Source organism: Bos taurus, chromosome 2 (assembly GCF_002263795.3).
Source record: "Bos taurus isolate L1 Dominette 01449 registration number 42190680 breed Hereford chromosome 2, ARS-UCD2.0, whole genome shotgun sequence".
Classification (NCBI taxonomy): domain Eukaryota; kingdom Metazoa; phylum Chordata; class Mammalia; order Artiodactyla; family Bovidae; genus Bos; species Bos taurus.
The window spans coordinates 22553317-22570742 of record NC_037329.1 but is presented as its reverse complement, the minus strand read 5'-3'; the positions used below and the strand labels follow the sequence as shown (position 1 = coordinate 22570742).

Here is a 17426-nt window from a genome sequence, read left to right as displayed (position 1 = left end):
AAAAGTGTCACATTAGCAAATGAATAAACTAACATGCTGGTGAAACACAGTAAGAGCTGGTGAAACACAGTAAGATTTGAAACAGACCCAAGAATTTATAGGAGGGACTTACCTGGTGGCCCAGAGGCTAAGACTCCTGCTCCCAATCCAAGGGGGCCTGGGTTCCACCCCCGGTCAGGGAACTAGATCCCATATGCTGCAACTGAAGATTCCACATGCCACAACTAATGACCCAGCACAGCCAAATAAATAAATAAAAGGATTTCTAGGAATCTAGCATAGAATATGACAGAGGTGGCATCTCAAGTTAGCAAAGGATAGACTTTAATAAATATTATTTGAAAATCAAAGAGCTATTCTCAAAATATACATACATACATATATATATATATATATATATACACACACAGTAGAATGGATGTGTTACAGTTTACACAAAGATAGAACTCTAAATGAATTAAAGATTTACAAGTAAAAAATGAAACCATAAACATACTTAAAGAAAATATAGATGAATTATTTTATAACCCTCAGTTGGGGAAGGCCTCTTTGATAATAATTTAGAATTTTATATAGCAAAACAGACCATAAAAAGACAAAGACAAATGATCAATTAAAAAATATTTGCAACGCATAGATCTAATATTCCCCACATATAAAGAATTCTTAGTTATTACAGGGGAAAATAAAGAAAACACCCAATAGAAAAACAGGCAAGCAACATAAATAGGCAATCTGAAAAAAAAAACACAAATAGCTATTAAACATATGAAGAGTTGCCCAACTTCATTTACAATTAAAAAGCAAATTAAAACTAACCCACAGGTTTGATCCCTGGGTCAGGAAGATCCCCTGGAGAAGAGAATGGCAACACACTCCAGTCTTCTTGCCTGGAGAATCCCATGGATAGAGCCCGAAGGACTACACAGTCCCTAAGCTGGCAAAGAGTCGGACACGACTGAGTTGCTGGAAGTGGTATAAAAATGGCACACTCCTAGGAAGGATATCTGCATTATCTGCCATAATTACCAATGCATTTTCCCTCTAACTCAACAACTCCATTTCTGTGAATCTCTCATAAACTTTCACATATATGAAATAACACATGTACTAGATTATTCATTGTGGCATTATAACATAATCAGAATAAAAAACTGGAAATAAACCAAGCATCCAGCACTACCAAACTTGTTGAATAAATGATCACGTTAGTCACACAAGGAAATAATGTGTCTGTGAAGAAAAATGAAAACAATCTCTGTGCACTGATATGGAGAGCTGTTCAGGACACTTTAAATGTCAAAAGCAAAGTGTATCACAGTTTATATGGTTGCTATTTTGTTTAGGAAACGGAAAGGAAAAATACTTAACTGTGTTAGCTTGTATTTGTATAAAAAATACTATAGAAGAATAAGCAATAGTAATAAAAAATACTAGAGTCGGGGGGGCACGGTAGATAGAGACAAAGGAAGACTTTTCAGTGTATATCTTTAGAAATCATTTTACTTTTGAGCCACAGAAGTTAGCCAGGTTCTTTCTCACTGTAAGGGAGTAGTAACAACTCTCCAGCTCTCTACATCCCAGGGCAGAAACTAAAAGTTCTGATAACTTTTTTATACCCTCTTTTGGAATAAAAATATTTCCTGATGACTATTCTCTGCTTCCAAGGTTTAAAAATCCCAGTGTCTAAAATAACATGTGCCCAATTCTTATTCAAACCCCCTGCTCTAAATACATTCATTTTTCTCTTGTTAAAAGACTAACTACTTTAGATTGCAACCTTTAGTAAAATTAAATACGATCATAAGAATTTGTCTTCTGTGGCTTGTTGATTGTAAGAATAAAACAAACATATGTATACCGCAATTCTCTGCATGTCATTATCATCATCTGGTATTCTACAATGTGTCTGGTTAGAAGGTTTTACTTCATGTGAAACACATCAATGTGCTCATATACTTTCCCTCCTTTGCCCACCCTTCCTCTCCCTCTCCCCCACCCTCCGCTCTCTCTGGTGGCAATTTTAAAACTATAGGAACACTCCAGCTCAGAAGGGATCCAAAACACAGGCTTCTGTTCTAGTTAAATATCCTATCTGAATCCTGCTGTGCTTCATGTTCCATCTGGATTTCTCTCCTGTTGTAACATCAGTATTTGCAAGAAAATTTCCTGCAGGAAGCATTTGTAGGTCTGCAATGTAAAATCCTATCATAAATAACCACTTTAAGGTAGGTAGAAGTTTGTATGTTCATTACCATGCCTTAATTATTACTATGCTAAAAAGAAAAATCATTGCTAATTTTTTATTCAGATATCACAGGCATAAACTTTCCAGTTGCATTCATGAAAAAAAAAATCTGTTAATACACTGTCTTCATATAGTAACTAATCCAAAATAGAAAACTATCCTCGCACCCACTGAAGTCTCAGGGACAGATGCACTGATTAGACACTTCAACGGCATAGCATATGATGTCTGAAAGGGCTTTCTGAGGCAGATGTTCCATCGCATGACTCATTTGATCATCTTATATACTAATGTCCACTCTGTTATATCAGTTACATCAGAGTAACCATGCAGTGAAAAAGAAACCAAATTTTTTTCCTGCAAATATAAAGTTACCTTTTACTTTCAGTTTCCGAAAAGAACAAAAAATTCTTATTTGTGAGTAGTTTTCTGCTTCTGAATCATTGAACCCATGTAGAGTTTCTATATGCAAACTATTGTCAAGGGTAGGAACTCAATTATTGCAGAGATATACCACTGGCTACCTTGGAAAATGTACTTATACTACACTTTACCTTTATAATATAACTGAATAGTGGCATTCCTAAAGCTTTTTACAAAATATAAAATAAATTTAAGTGAGTAATTTTATTCCATTAGTTCTGAAATCTGCTCACTGAAAAAATTATCTGAAGAAAATACTTGTCATTTTAAATAATGTCAATATATTAGAGCTCTTAACTTATTTTAAAAAATTATAACCAGGACTATTTAACAAGACAACAAAGGGGAAATATTCAGATTACTTAGAATCCACTGGTAAAGTTATCTAGGATTGCTGTATAGAGTTAATGTTATTATAAGTATAAAATAAGTTACATAACTATCTAAATATTTATTCTAGTATCAATCTTAAGTCTTAATCAAACAGCTATACTTTGTTCTTTTTTCAACAGAAGAAAATGAATAAAAATGACTGCAATACAGTTTCAACTGGGAGTTTAAAAATTAGAATACTGTTAAAGTGATCATGAATATATCATAAGTATTGTACTTCATTTGAAAATCAAATCGTATGAGGATTATCCACACACACAAGGTTTTCAACATTTATCTCTTTATGTAATATTTACTGAAGGCAAATTTTTAAATTGAGAAACACCTTTAATAATATAACCACCTTCTTATCTGCTACCAAAATAAGGGGGAAATTTTTATGAATCTGTCATGTAAAATAGTAGTCAATAGCTGCATACAATCAGTAAACAAATTTAGTTCAAGGCAAGAATTAAATCACCATTTAGTGGTTGCAATTTAGATTATTCTAGCGTGTAATACTTTAATTGTATAAAACAAAGCTGATGTCACAAATACAAAAGAACTTCTTGCAAAGCAAGTACCACAAGTAATTTCTATGTTGCCACTGATGGCTGACAAGTGATGAGCACTTTGTTCAAAAGTATACACCATGCACATAAGACAACAGGTGGTTTATAAAAAGAAAATACTGAAGTGAAGCTCTTAAATTGTTCATAATCAACATTTTTATGTTTTGCCAGAATATCTGCTTTAATCTTTGAATAGTCAAAAGGTTTCTTACACAGGGAAATGCAGTATTCCCAACATAAAAAAGGATAAGCTGAACCAGACAAACTAGGATTAACACTGGGCTAAAAGGCTTCCCAGGAGGTGCAGTGGTAAAAGAACCCACCTGCCAATGCAGGAGACACAGACTCTACCCCTGGGTCCAGAAAATCCCCTGGAGAAGGAAATGGCAACCCACTCCAATATTTTTGCCTGGAAAATTCCAATGGCCAGAGGAGGCTGGTGGGCTGCAGTCCATGGGGTTGCAAAGAGTCAGACACTACTGAGCATGCACGCAGAAAGTATTTATATGAAACAACATATTAATATATTGCCAATGTGTTGATATATTGCCAATGTACTTCATAGTTTAATAATTTAGGTTAAAATATTTTCAAAAAATTTTAATCTATTCTTATTAACTGATATCTGAGTACTGTTATTCAGTGCTAGAGAAAAGTCTCCCCATAAAAACAAGAAACAAACACCAAACTCTTTAGGCCTATTTAGCTACCAGTGTAAGAGGTGTTTTCTCATTGATGGAAAAAAGTGTAACAGATGCCAGTGTCCCAAATGACTAGCACTCCTCACTACCACCACCACTCAACCCAAGAATCTAAAAGCTTTTACGGGAGCACTAGAAGCTATGTTATTTTTGATACTGCTCTTTAAAAGAGAATAATGTAAAGCAGAATGAAATAAAATTTCATGTTTAAGATATAGGTAATCACTATCCCAATCATCCCACTGCAATGAATTAATCACAAAAAATTTGATTTGGAATGGATTATGATTAAAAGATTTTTCCCATTCCTAAATATTCCTATGCACAAAAGATCCTTATTTGTGGTAAATGATTTTCACTGTTTTAGTTTAAAGAGCAGTGACTAGGGATGGAGAAGGGTAGACTTAAGTCACTAAAAAATGAGGAAAAAAATAAACAGGCAAATGTGATTACAACTTCCCTTACTGTCACATTAATACATGCCAATAAATACTTAAATCTCTCTAAATCTCACATTACAACTGTTTAATTCTGGGGTATCTATGTAACATGCAATTTATTTACACATGCTAGCCAAATATTCATTTGCAGACAAAGCACCTAACACAGGCAATGTCTATTATTCAAAGCCTTTTCAAATGACCATGTAGCTGAAAGCTCTGCACATTAGAAGTAAAAAATTTTATACAATGCTTGCAAAACAAAAACGGTAAAGTCAAGTGATAAATTATTTTCATTTACCTGGAATAGTGGAACCTGAAGAAATCCGGGTTGTATTAATGAGAAGAATATAGGCAAATTCATAAAGAATAACAAAGACTTTGGGGCATATTCAAAGAATTTAGAACAGTGGTTCTCAAAGTGTGGTGACTGACCCCTGAGGGGTCTGCAAGTTCAAACCATTCTGCCATAATAATAACAAGATGCTGTCTGTCTTCCTCACTGAGTTGACGTTTGCAGTCATAGTGCGAAATCAATAGTGAGAGAACCACCAGGAACTTAGTATGAAAATCAAGGTGGTGATCTCAAACTGTACTAGTAATCACTGTATTCTTCACATACACAACAACCAAGTTTCAGTTAAGAATGACCTTAATAAAAGTAAAAATTATTAATTTTACAAAATCTCAACCTGGGGTATACATCTTTTTAATATGCTGGGTGAAGACACAGAAGTACACATAAAACACTTCTGCTACATACCAAAATACCATGGTTATCAAGAAAAAGCATTTGAATTGCAAGCTGAACTAGTCACTTTTTCTGTGGAACATCATTTCTACTTGAAAGATCAACTGACATTCAAACCATGGTTATATCTGGCAGCCATTTTATTGTAAATGATAAAATTTAGGCTCTCAATTGAAAATTAAAATTTTGGAAAACTTGTAAGTGCTACCATGACGTTGACAGCTTCCCCATATGCAAAGACTTTTCTTATGAGATCTGTGGTGATATTAACAGATGTGATTTTGTGCTACAGTATAATGAAATATGTTATAATTCAAAAGATCTGCAGAATACTCACTGAGAATTGGTATTTTCCAAATGACTAAAGGTATGCATGGATAGAAGAGTCATTCAAAATACAAAATAGACCAATGGACTTTAATGCAAGAGAAAAAGAGTCCATTGCTATATTGCAGACTTTATATTTCAATTAACTTTTAAGAAACTATTTATAAACTATTTAAGAAACTATTTATCAACTATTTTTGATGCAGTATCAAAGAATAATATTCACAATTATCTAAAATGATTACTAAAATACTCTTCCTTTTTCCAATCACACATCTGTATAGGGCCAGATTTTCTTCATTTATCTCACTCAAATAAACATTGCAAAAAACTAAAGGTACAAGCAAATATAATCCAGCAATCTCCTATGTCAGACATTAGCAATTTGCAATATATAAAACACTCCCGCTCTTATTAAATATTTTTGTTTTAGAAAATAAAATTATTTTTCAAAAAATGTTAACATATAATGGGTTTACCACTGTTATTTTAAAGAACATTAAGAAAGAAAGACATTTTTAGTTTTAGTTTTAATTTCTAATATGGTAAATATGGATTGATAATAACCTATATAAATACAAGCTCTTGGTATATTTAATAATTTTAAGACTATAAAAGAGTCTTAAGGCCAAAAAATTTGAGAAATGCTGCCTTAGAGGTTATTAATTCAAACTTAATTTTAAGATATCTGTCCACCTTTCCATATAGACAAGAGACTGGAAAAATTGCATTCTTTTTTTTTTAATAAATTTCTCTAGGGGATATAAAGAACGATAGCTGAGTGAGAAGCTATAGCAGTTAGAAAAAAAAGAGCAAGTGCTCTTTTAGACACTTTGCTATTTTCAGACCTGGGGCAGAAAATAAAACAGATAAGCCAGGAACATCCTGCACATCATCCCAGATAGCATAAAACCATCAAACACTACTAGTGTGACATCAAAGAGATTGAAAATTTTTCGTTAATCACCTTTAGAGGATGCTAATGAATCAACTCATCATCGTGCCAACTTTATCCTAGGAAAAATGCCAACATATCCCATTTTTGTGTGTATCACCCAAATAACCAAAAACTGAGAGGGTAGAGACCTCAGTAAAGTGTTTCAATGGGACCCTAATTTAGTGAAAATAAGATCCTATAACCTTTAAATGTATTTTTTAATTCCAGATAAAATACTGATACATTGATGCTAATTAACAGTAAGCATCCACTTTCTAAAGTAAGCTGTATTTTGCTTACCATACATAAATTACCTTGAAAGAAACCCACACAAAACATCTATCTATGAACCAAGAAAAACTACAACTTCTCTGACTAAACGTGATCTTTCTTTCTCTCTGAACTCTATCCCCAGAAGTGCTTGTGAACATCAAAGTAATTACTATGAGTACTTTAGGCTCAAAAACAGAATGTGAAGATTTTCTTGAAGTAACTAGGTTCTAAGGTAAAGGAAACTAAAGAATTGAAACGTGGGACCAAGAATGTTAAAGTCAATTAACTAAAAATGTACACAACACATGAGAGATAATGGTTAATAGGAAGGGTTTTAGATCAAAGAGCCCCAATTCTACTTCCAGTTCTGCCATTTACTAACCTGAGTGAGCTACCTGCCCTCTTTAATTGTTGCTTTAGCATGTAAAATGGGAATAGTAGTGCATACTTCAAGTAAACCTTGTGAAAACTTAAATGAGGCCACAAATGTAATAATAAAGCTTTAAGCTACTGCCTAAAACATATTGTGTGCTAAGTTGCTTCAGTTGTGTACAACTCTTTGCGACCCCATGGACTATAGCCTGCCAGGCTCCTCTGTCCATGGAGTTCTCCAGGCAAGAATACTGGAGTGGGTTACCAGACCCTCCTCCACATATTAATCCTCAGTAAACAAAGCTTCTGGTACCAGTATCTGTCATTCTTCATGTCATGTAAAGGAAAAGAAAGGCGATGATGAGAAATGTTGGGAAGAACAATTTTTTTCACCAGCTATCAAGAGATATCATTATCAGTCCAGTAAAGACTAGCTACCATTCTGCCTCAGCTGGTATAGGGCAGTTATCAAAAATGAAAGGAAAATACAACATATAAACATCAGGGTTAAGTAAACCATGTAAAATAATATTAACTTTCTCTCCTTTATTAGATTTCCTAACATAGTATTACCTAATAAGTCATTTAGTGAAAAAACAGAGACGTTTATAACATATGTATGCAATACTTGTATGCAAATACTCAGTATAAATCTATTTGCAAGTAAAGTAATTAAGTTTCCTAATGCCTCTCAAATGAAATGAAGCAAAGTTTAGAATTCTCATCCACAAATTACAATGTCAGCAAAGAAAGCCTGACAACAAGAACTGAAAGAGGTTATAACAAAGAAGGATTCAAATTCAAATTCAAATTATAGTCTGGTCTTAATTTACATCAAATTTAACTCAGAGATTAACCACAAAGCCCTGCCAAGAATGGCAAACCAGGTAAACAGCAACCCCCTAGTAAATTCCAGTGCGTTCAGGCTCCTCCATTCTCTCTCTTCCAACAACTGTTCTTCAGGAACAGTTCTACTCTTGGGGCTCTGCCAGCTATTTCCTTATCAAAGTCACTTAGCTTTTCCCCTTTACTCTCAATAGGGTAAATAGTTAACATGTAATCTTATTTCACTGATTTATGTATACTTTAAGTTGTTCCCAATATACACTGTACAACTGGTATTTACAGCTGGTTAAATGCAGTATGATAATTTCTACAAAAAAGCAAATTCAAGAAACCCTGTTGAAAATCAACATGGCAATGGCTAGCAAGTAATGAAATGTAAAAGAATGTACCCTTTGATTCATTAATTTCTCTCCAATAAATATTTCTTAAGCAAATAATGGCTTCCCCAGTGGCTTAGTGGTAAAGAATCCACTTGCAATGCAGGAGATGCAGGCTTGATCCCTGGATCAAGAAAATCCCCTGGAGAAAATGACAACCTATTCCAGTATTCTTGTCTGGGAAATCCCATGGATCCTGGAGGGCTGCAGCCCATCGTGTCCATAAAAGGGTTAGACATGACTGGGTAACTAACCAACAAAAAGAGTGAACAATACAATAAAGGCAAAAAGGTATGTGAATAAAGTCACTCACAGAAGCGTCATCTATCACAGCAGAATAACTAAAAACATACTCTAGTACCTAGGAAATGATAAATTGTAGATCACTGGCAATGAAATATTATCCTCTCGTTAAAAATTATTATTACTATTAAAGCTACCCTAAAATAAGAAAAATGTTTTATAATTTTAAGCAATAAAATGGTTTCAGGAAGTAAACACAGGGTAGTAATTAAAGGATGAGTTTTGCTAAAAAATCTTGACTCTGCCAACTCAGTAGCTGTGTGGTTTTTGGAAGTTATTTAAACTCCCTGAGATCCAGTTTCCTCGTTTCTAAAATGGGCTAATAAGATCTCATTCACAGGAGTATCATATGAGAGCACCGAAAAGTGCCTGCTCCTAACTCAGTACATTCCTTTCCCTATTACTCATTCATCTGATTCCTTCCTATTACTACAACCATGAGTTTATAAATAGCAGATCATATTTAAAATGGTGATATATAAGACTGTGGTTCTGTATTTAAAATCATAACCTACAGTAAATTTCCTTTATGGGACTTTATTTTCTTAAGTTCTTTAAAGTAAAATATCAATCCTTGATCTGACTAAAACCCCAAATATAACACTTTCAATTGGTTTTAAAAACCATATTCAAAATAATTTTAATTAGAGTTCTTTCTCAAACTTTTTATACACAATACACAAATCAGAATTCAGCCTGAATATACCAAGATGGAAAAAAACAAGTTAGGAAATGAGTGGGGTACACGTAATCCCCTGCATTTTCATTTTCACTCTAAGGATTTAACAAAATTTGAATAGTAAATTTAGTTGGGGAATGAGGGAGAACACTATTCCCAGAAAGCTATAATGTATAAACACCATTTCAGTTCCATCGACCTGACAATTGGCGTACAAGAGAAGATCTTCACAGCTGACTTATGGAGAAGGTGGATACAGTCGTCCCTTTCCACTCAGGGAAGAGCAAAGCGGAACAAAACCACCTTCCCCTGACCCAACTCTTTACCTATATGACGGGTGAAGTGTCTAGAGGTCTGGTGAGACAGTGGGGTCTTCTTTAGTTCCCAACAGCAAGAACTCAGTCCGTCAAATCCAAGCCAGCCAGGCAACGCGCCTTCCGCCCTCCTGCCCTGGGAGCGAGGACAGCAAGACACAGGGAAGATGGAGCAGGAGGAGACATCACAGGCCTGGAGGAGATCGCTCCAGGCTCTTGAGCAGTCTGCGGTTCCGGAGGGACACCCTGACCTCACAGGGGAGAGGAGAGGAATCTTTTGGTTCTAAAGGACTAGCACTGCTACACAGCCTGCAGCCCTTAAAGGAAGCCCCGCGTTCCCTCAGCTGCCTAGGCTGGCAACCCACAAGCTCAATATTTTGAGTCACTGATGCAGGAAAATGATTCTGGGCCTACAATGGGTGGTTTACGGGTGTCAGTGTAATATTTGCAAAGGGACAAGTTATAGTAAAACTGAAGACTTACACTGTAGTAAAACACAAGTGTTACGATTTCACTCAAGTCAAGTATAACAATGAATACACTGGTTTTCAAAACCAAATCAGTCTCAAACTTACATTTTTAACTTAACATAATGACAGTGTTCTGACAACTAAGAAAAACGTAGTTCAAACATTAATGTTTAAAAGATCAAGAGACTCTCCAGGACCTTAGAAGTTGCCCTTCCATCCCTGAGTAATTTCAACTCTTAGTGAGAGAAGAGCTTTTTAAAGAATCCATATAGTTGCTATTTTGAGCAGAGAGGACAGGAAAGGAGATCTCTAAAATGTGTCAGAAAAGACAATTAAGAAAAAAAAAATGAGAATGCCTCAAGCACCTAAGTAAATATAAGACCACCATGAATATGAGGATACGTTTAAGCAATTAAACTGTAAACAGCTAGCAGATTAAATAACTTCATACACTATTACAGTGTAAACTAGAAGGAACTGTTTCCTACTGCTGCAATATTTTCCACAGTCAACAGAAGTTCATTATTAGAATGCGTTGTATATGTAGATGAGAACCACTGCATGATTACTTAACCCATTGAATTTGTACCGAGGAAACAAAGAAAACATATGTTTTTTGGTCAGATTGTTTACTGCAATCCAATACTAGATTAATTTAATAAATACTGCTGAAAAAGAAAATTACAGGACCCAAAGAAAAAAAACTCCATTATTTTAGGATACAATCAAAGACAGCTTTATATTGGCAATTTGTGTCTAGGCAAAAATGTGTGACTCATTTTAAACTCTTAAATGACGTGCTTATGAGGAAGGGGGGAGGTGGTCTCTTGAAAAACAGCAATTTATGTTCTGTGGTAATTAAAGGTGATTTACAAAACATATAAACACCTAACTTAACCTAAAGGGGGGTGGCAATTAAATGAAAGCATTTTTACCTTCTTATTTAGCAGTTCAATAAAGTTGTAGTGCCTTGAGGGCTAACATTCTATATAAACTAGAAAGGCAACTTAAAACCTCTTTCTTCCATCAACGCTACTTTTTAGCAAACACAGGCAACAAAACTAAAGGAACTCTCTGGAATCTTACTGTTAAAACTCTAACTGAGCAATTTAGACATATGAAATTCAAACAAGACACAGAGGAATAGTAATACAAAACAGAATGAAGAGGCATCTGTCATTAATAACAAAAGAGAAAGGATCAGGGCTTTTATTTTTCCTGGCCAAAAATTCTAACCATCTGCACAGAAATCATCTACATAGATTAATTTTAATTCTATCTCATATGAACTTGTCTGCCCAGTTTAAGAGACGTAAGCCCAAAAGAGAAGTAAAATCAGTCAAGGGCTTAAAATCATATTGCGGAGTGGGAGCAAGGGGGGCAACAGACATTTTTTTAAGAATTATAAAACTTCATAGATCTTTCAAAATAAAAAGAAATGACATAAAAATCAAGCTACAATTAAGTTATTCTGAAAATTGAAATGCTCTACTTACTAGATTATTTTTTTTAAGGAAAATAAACATTGGAAAATAAATTCAAATAGAAACTAAACTCCTCCATGTAATCAGGAGAGGAAAATAAGCACATATCCTTTCAGATTTTAAAGAAAAGGCAGTTACTTCTGAAGACTGGAAGCAAGGGACAGACATGAAATTTTATTGTGAACACTTCATTATTTCCTATTTTGTTTATAATAACCATGTATCATTCAGAATTTTTAAACATTATGAATATTTTTTAAAGTATCAACATCTATTTAGCCATTTATAATGAAAAGGTGGGGTGAAATCTGATAAAACCAAAACTGCCCACTCATTAGATATGATGGGGAGGGGGGATAAACAAATAACCAACTTATAATTCTATGTGGACTACTGGAGAACACTACCTAAATTATACATAACCCAACCTATTACAAGGGAATACTTTTTGATATCACATAGATGGCTACTGATTATATCACAAAACAACAATGGGCTGGCATGACTAGCAAGCCTTTCCCTTCACTTTGACAAATCAACAAGGAATTTTCTTCAGATGACTCTGCACTCGGGATATTAAAACAACTGGTGTAAATACAATAAAAATGTTAAGAATCTATTTAGAAGACTACGCTTCCTTTTCTATTATCATTCTTCCTCTTGGGGTGGGAAAAAAAAAAGCCAGATGAAATGAAATACTGAGTTCTTAATGACCTTAACTCAATCTTTTCATCTCTCAAAGCCCAGCTCAGGTTGGGTGGCCAGTTCTTGGCTGTGTCTGTCAAGGGCACAGATAAGGTTCCCGCGGTGGAAGGAGGAAACTGGATAATATCCCCTTACCAAGAATACATAAAATGAGGAAGAGATAACTGTACGAAAAGGAATTAGTTATTAGAACAAGGAGGTATAAAGGCAATCTGCCTTACATACACACACACTCAACCACACACCACTAAGGTACCTTAGAAATTCAAGTATCATTTAATGGCAGAACAGAACATACAAACATAATGCTGTGGGAGCTCTCAAGGAAGTAACTTCTTTAACAACAGAGCCCACTAATTTCATTATCTGAGAATAAAATCTTTAACTAAATCATCCTGGCAGAACTGTCCTGATTAGCCCAGTTTAAAAACCAAACATTTTTACAGAGATAGCAGTAGATCACTGACAACTCGTGAATCACAACATTCTAAGCAAAGCCATCTTCTCACTGATTTAATACAGAACTCCTTAGAATTTTACTTGAATCATTTGTACATACCTTACATCAGACTTCCCTGGTGGCTCAGACAGTAAAGCGTCTGCCTACAATGTGGGAGACCCAGGTTCAATCCCTGGGTCAGGAGGATTTCCTGGAGAAGGATATGGCAACCCACTCCAGTATTCTTGTCTGGAAAATCCCATAGACGGAGGAGCCTGATAGGCTACAGTCCACGGGGTCACAAAGAGTCGGACACGACTGAGTGACTTCACTCACTCACTACATTGGTATTTAAATAAGAAAATTTCTCATGTTTTAAAAATCAGAATAATACATGTTCACTTTTTAAAAAGCTAGCCAAGGGTCTAACATAAGAAAGGAAAGTCACCCACCTCTCTCTCCATCCCAATTCTATTCTCCAAAGAATCTATTAACAATTTGAGGTCTCTCTTCAAATTTCTTTCTATGAATATAAGTAACTAATATTGTAGCCATTAGCCACATATGGCTATGCTGATGCTGCTGCTAAGTTGCTTCAGTCGTGTCCAACTCTGTGTGACCCCATAGACGGCAGCCCACCAGGCTCCCCCGTCCCTGGGATACTCCAGGCAAGAACACTGGAGTGGGTTGCCATTTCCTTCTCCAAGGCACTAAAGTGAAAAGTAAAAGTGAAGTCGCTCAGTCGTGTCTGACTCGTAGCAACCCCATGGACTGTAGCCTTCCAGGCTCCTCCGTCCATGGGATTCTCCAGCCAAGAGTACTAGAGTGGGTTGCCATTGCCTTCTCCAACATATGGCTATAAAGTACTTGAAATGCAGCTAGTCCAAATGGACATGTGCTCTAAGTAAAAATTACACACCAGATTTCAAAAACATGGCACCAAAAAATATATCAATAAATTTTCATATTGACTAACACTGAAATAATATTTTTGATAGAGTAAATGTTATTAAAGTTAATTTCATTTGTTACTTTTTTAATGTGACTATCAGAAAACTTTTAACTACACAGGTAGCTCACATTGTATTTCTATTGGTCACCACTGGTACAAAGGCTAAGAGTGCAGGTTTTGCAGTCAGACTGGCCTTCCTGAGTACTACTCCCAACTATACCACCTACCAGCTATTAACCCTGGACACATGTTCTAACCTCTCTGCACCTACATCTGACTTACTCTGGGAATTGAATGAAATTCCTCACATAAAGCACTTACCACATAGCCTGGCACACAGTAAGTACTTAATAAATATTTGATGGCAACAAAAGAATAAAACTATAACCCAATTCTTTTAAAATCACTATACAGCATCTGTCTCTTCAGAAACGTCTCCAGATACGTCTATAGGTCACTACTGTGAAGAGCAGGTAGTCTCTGGAAAACAGCATACTCCAAGCACTTAACTTCTCTTTTTCTTTCCCCACATCCACCACACACACAAATACATGGATCTTTAACATGTTTACTATGTAGATTCTAAACATTCAGATCTAAAAGTGAATAAAACAGTGTGGTATGGTGAAAAAAAAGAGCTTAAAGAAGAGAGATGGGGAAAATTCCCTAGTAGTCCAGTGGTTAGGACTCTGGCACATTCACTGCCCGGGGCCCAGATTCAATCTCTGGTTGGAAAACTAAGATCCCACAGGCTGCATGGTGTGACCAGAAAAAGAAAGAAGAAAGATGGGCTCGAGGCCAAATTTACATTTACTATGTACTTGAGCAAAACTACTTAGTCTTTTTCTCTCAATACCCTCACCTATACAGCTGGGATAACACCAATCCTGCAGAATTGTTAACATTAAATAGAATACATTAGAAAAAAAATCTACCATAGTACCTAATATTTGGAGAAGGAAATGGCAACCCACCCCAGTACTCTTGCCTCGAAAATCCCATGGACAGAGGATCCTTGTAGGCTACAGTCCACGGGGTCACAAAGAATCAGATGCTATTGAGCAACTTCACTTTCACTTTCACCTAATACTAGGTGCTTAGTAATCATTTCCCTTCTTCTAGAAATCAAAATAAAATGCCAACAATTCAGACACATGCTAATATTGTTAGTAATGAACTGCTTGCCAGGCCATAACTGCCAGAGTCTGTTCATACCCTAAAGTGAAAGTGAAAGTGAAGTCGCTCAGTTGTGTCTGACTCTTTGCGACCCCATGGACACCAGGCTCCTCCATCCATGGGATTTTCTAGGCAAGAGTACTGGAGTGGGTTGCCATTTCCTTCTCCAGGGAATCTTCCTGACCCAGGGATCGAACCCAGGTCTCCCACATTGTAGACAGACGCTTTACCATCTGAGCCACCAGGGAAGTCCTAAAGAGGTATTTAAAAACATGCTAACTCTACAGTCATCCCAGGTTCCTACATTTTGTCCCTTTAACAAGCAACTGGGGAACAGAACTCTGGAAAGAACAGGGTACCACACATCCCATCTTCCCACCATTACCACCAACTACACACACATGCAAACACACAACAATTTAGGTGAAAATAATCAACTGTATTTGAAATTTTGTTTTCTATAACTATAAATGAGTACATACTTCACAATTAACAGTTCTATAAATCTGAACCTCCTATATGTTTCTAAATTGGGAACAAAACTGCCTCATACCTCAAAAAGCAGAACTCTTATTTCCAGGCTACAAGGTCATATCTCTAAGTGGCTGCTGAGAAACTAACAAGTTTCAACTATAAACTTGTTGACAGCTTGACAGTAGGTGCAATGATACAGCCAAAGGTGCTGTCCTTCAGATAACACACAAGCACTTTAGCTTTCTGTTGAAAAATCACTTCAAAACTTCAAATGCCAGCTTTAAAAAGCTAAGGATTCCATGAAATCAATAGTCTGGTCATGTTCAAAGCTTTAAATATCTAACAATAGGAAGTTATATTGCTTCTAAAAATTGGTAAAAGCAAATTATATTGGCTCACTGAACTCTAGAGAAAAAAATTATTTTTCTAAATAAAACATCTATGAGAAGTTACCACATATATAAATTTTAAAAGAATTTGCTTCCCATAACGTGGTTCCTATTTCCGTATTCTGTATTGTGTCACTTTTCTTTAACAACATGATCAAGGAAAACTAAAAGCACACAAAAAAGGAAAATTATGAATTCATAAAGAAATTTTGTTCTATAGTTAATACATACACCTCACCATAGAGTATACCCATAGCTCATCAGAGTTGTTTATTCAAAATTACAGATGCCATTTATGGCAAAAATATGGAGAAATTCCCACTTTTTAAAAGTTTTTCAATTTTCTAAAACTTTATTTCTTTACTTATTTTTGGCTGTGATGTGTCTTCGTTGCTGCACAGGGTTTCTCTAGTTGCAGCGAGCAGGGGCTACACTTTAGTTGCGGTACACAGGCTTCCCATAGCAGTGGCTTCTCTTCTTGCGGAGTACCGGCTCTAGGGTATCTGGGCTTCAGGAGTTGCGGCACCTGGGCTTCATAGTTGCAGTTCCCAGGCTCCAGAGCACAAGCTCAATAGCTGGGCACAGGGGCTTAGCTGCTTCGGGGCATGTGGGATCTTCCTGGATCAGAGATCGAATTCATTATCTCTTGCACTGGCAGGAGGATTCTTTACCACTGAGCCGCCAGGAAAGCCCAGTTTTTCATTTTTAACTCATGCAAACCATTAAAAAAAATGTTCATGGTTCCAAAAAAATCTGTCTCTCTTCTCTGTACACAATTAGAGAATGATATCTGGCATTTACAAGACCATTTACTCAGTGTGTGTTTCCTCCACTGGATTGTAAACACCATGAGAGAGGGTCATTTCTGTTTCCACTCACCATCATATCCCTTAGCACAACAGAAAGAGGTGCTCCACAAATAATGTGTCAAATAAGACAGAGTGGTCTAAAGATTTAAAGCCCCTCCATACTCACAAATATACAATCTTATTCTCTGCCTACATCACAATCTCGTCCATAAAGTGTCTTTATATCTTCAAGTAAAGCTACCTAGAACAGTGCTTCTCAAACTATCTATTATGAGCTTTTGTGGAATAAAATAAAAATGAATTACTAAGCAAAACTTTCTAAATGCTCATTCTCAGTTGCTTATAGCTACCTGTCTAGGACCAGTAACAGAGAAAAACACTAAATCAGACTCCACCTCTGATTTATATTTCCTTCATTTGCATTAATTTGTTCATTACAATATTATTACCATAAAGTAGTGTTGACCTGAACCTTAACCTAAAACTTTCTATTTTTTCAGAGGATTACTATGTTCGTGGGTCACTTCTGTAGAACTCAAACCAACACATAATTCCACCTATTTTTTCTCTTTGCTTTATATCCCTCTCTTCAT

General features: G+C 35.7%; 1 protein-coding gene across 1 annotated transcript in view; it reads right to left on the bottom strand.

The window, feature by feature from the left end:
• OLA1 (Obg like ATPase 1) overlaps positions 1 to 17426 on the bottom strand; it is a 164910-nt gene that overhangs the window by 122391 nt on the left and 25093 nt on the right.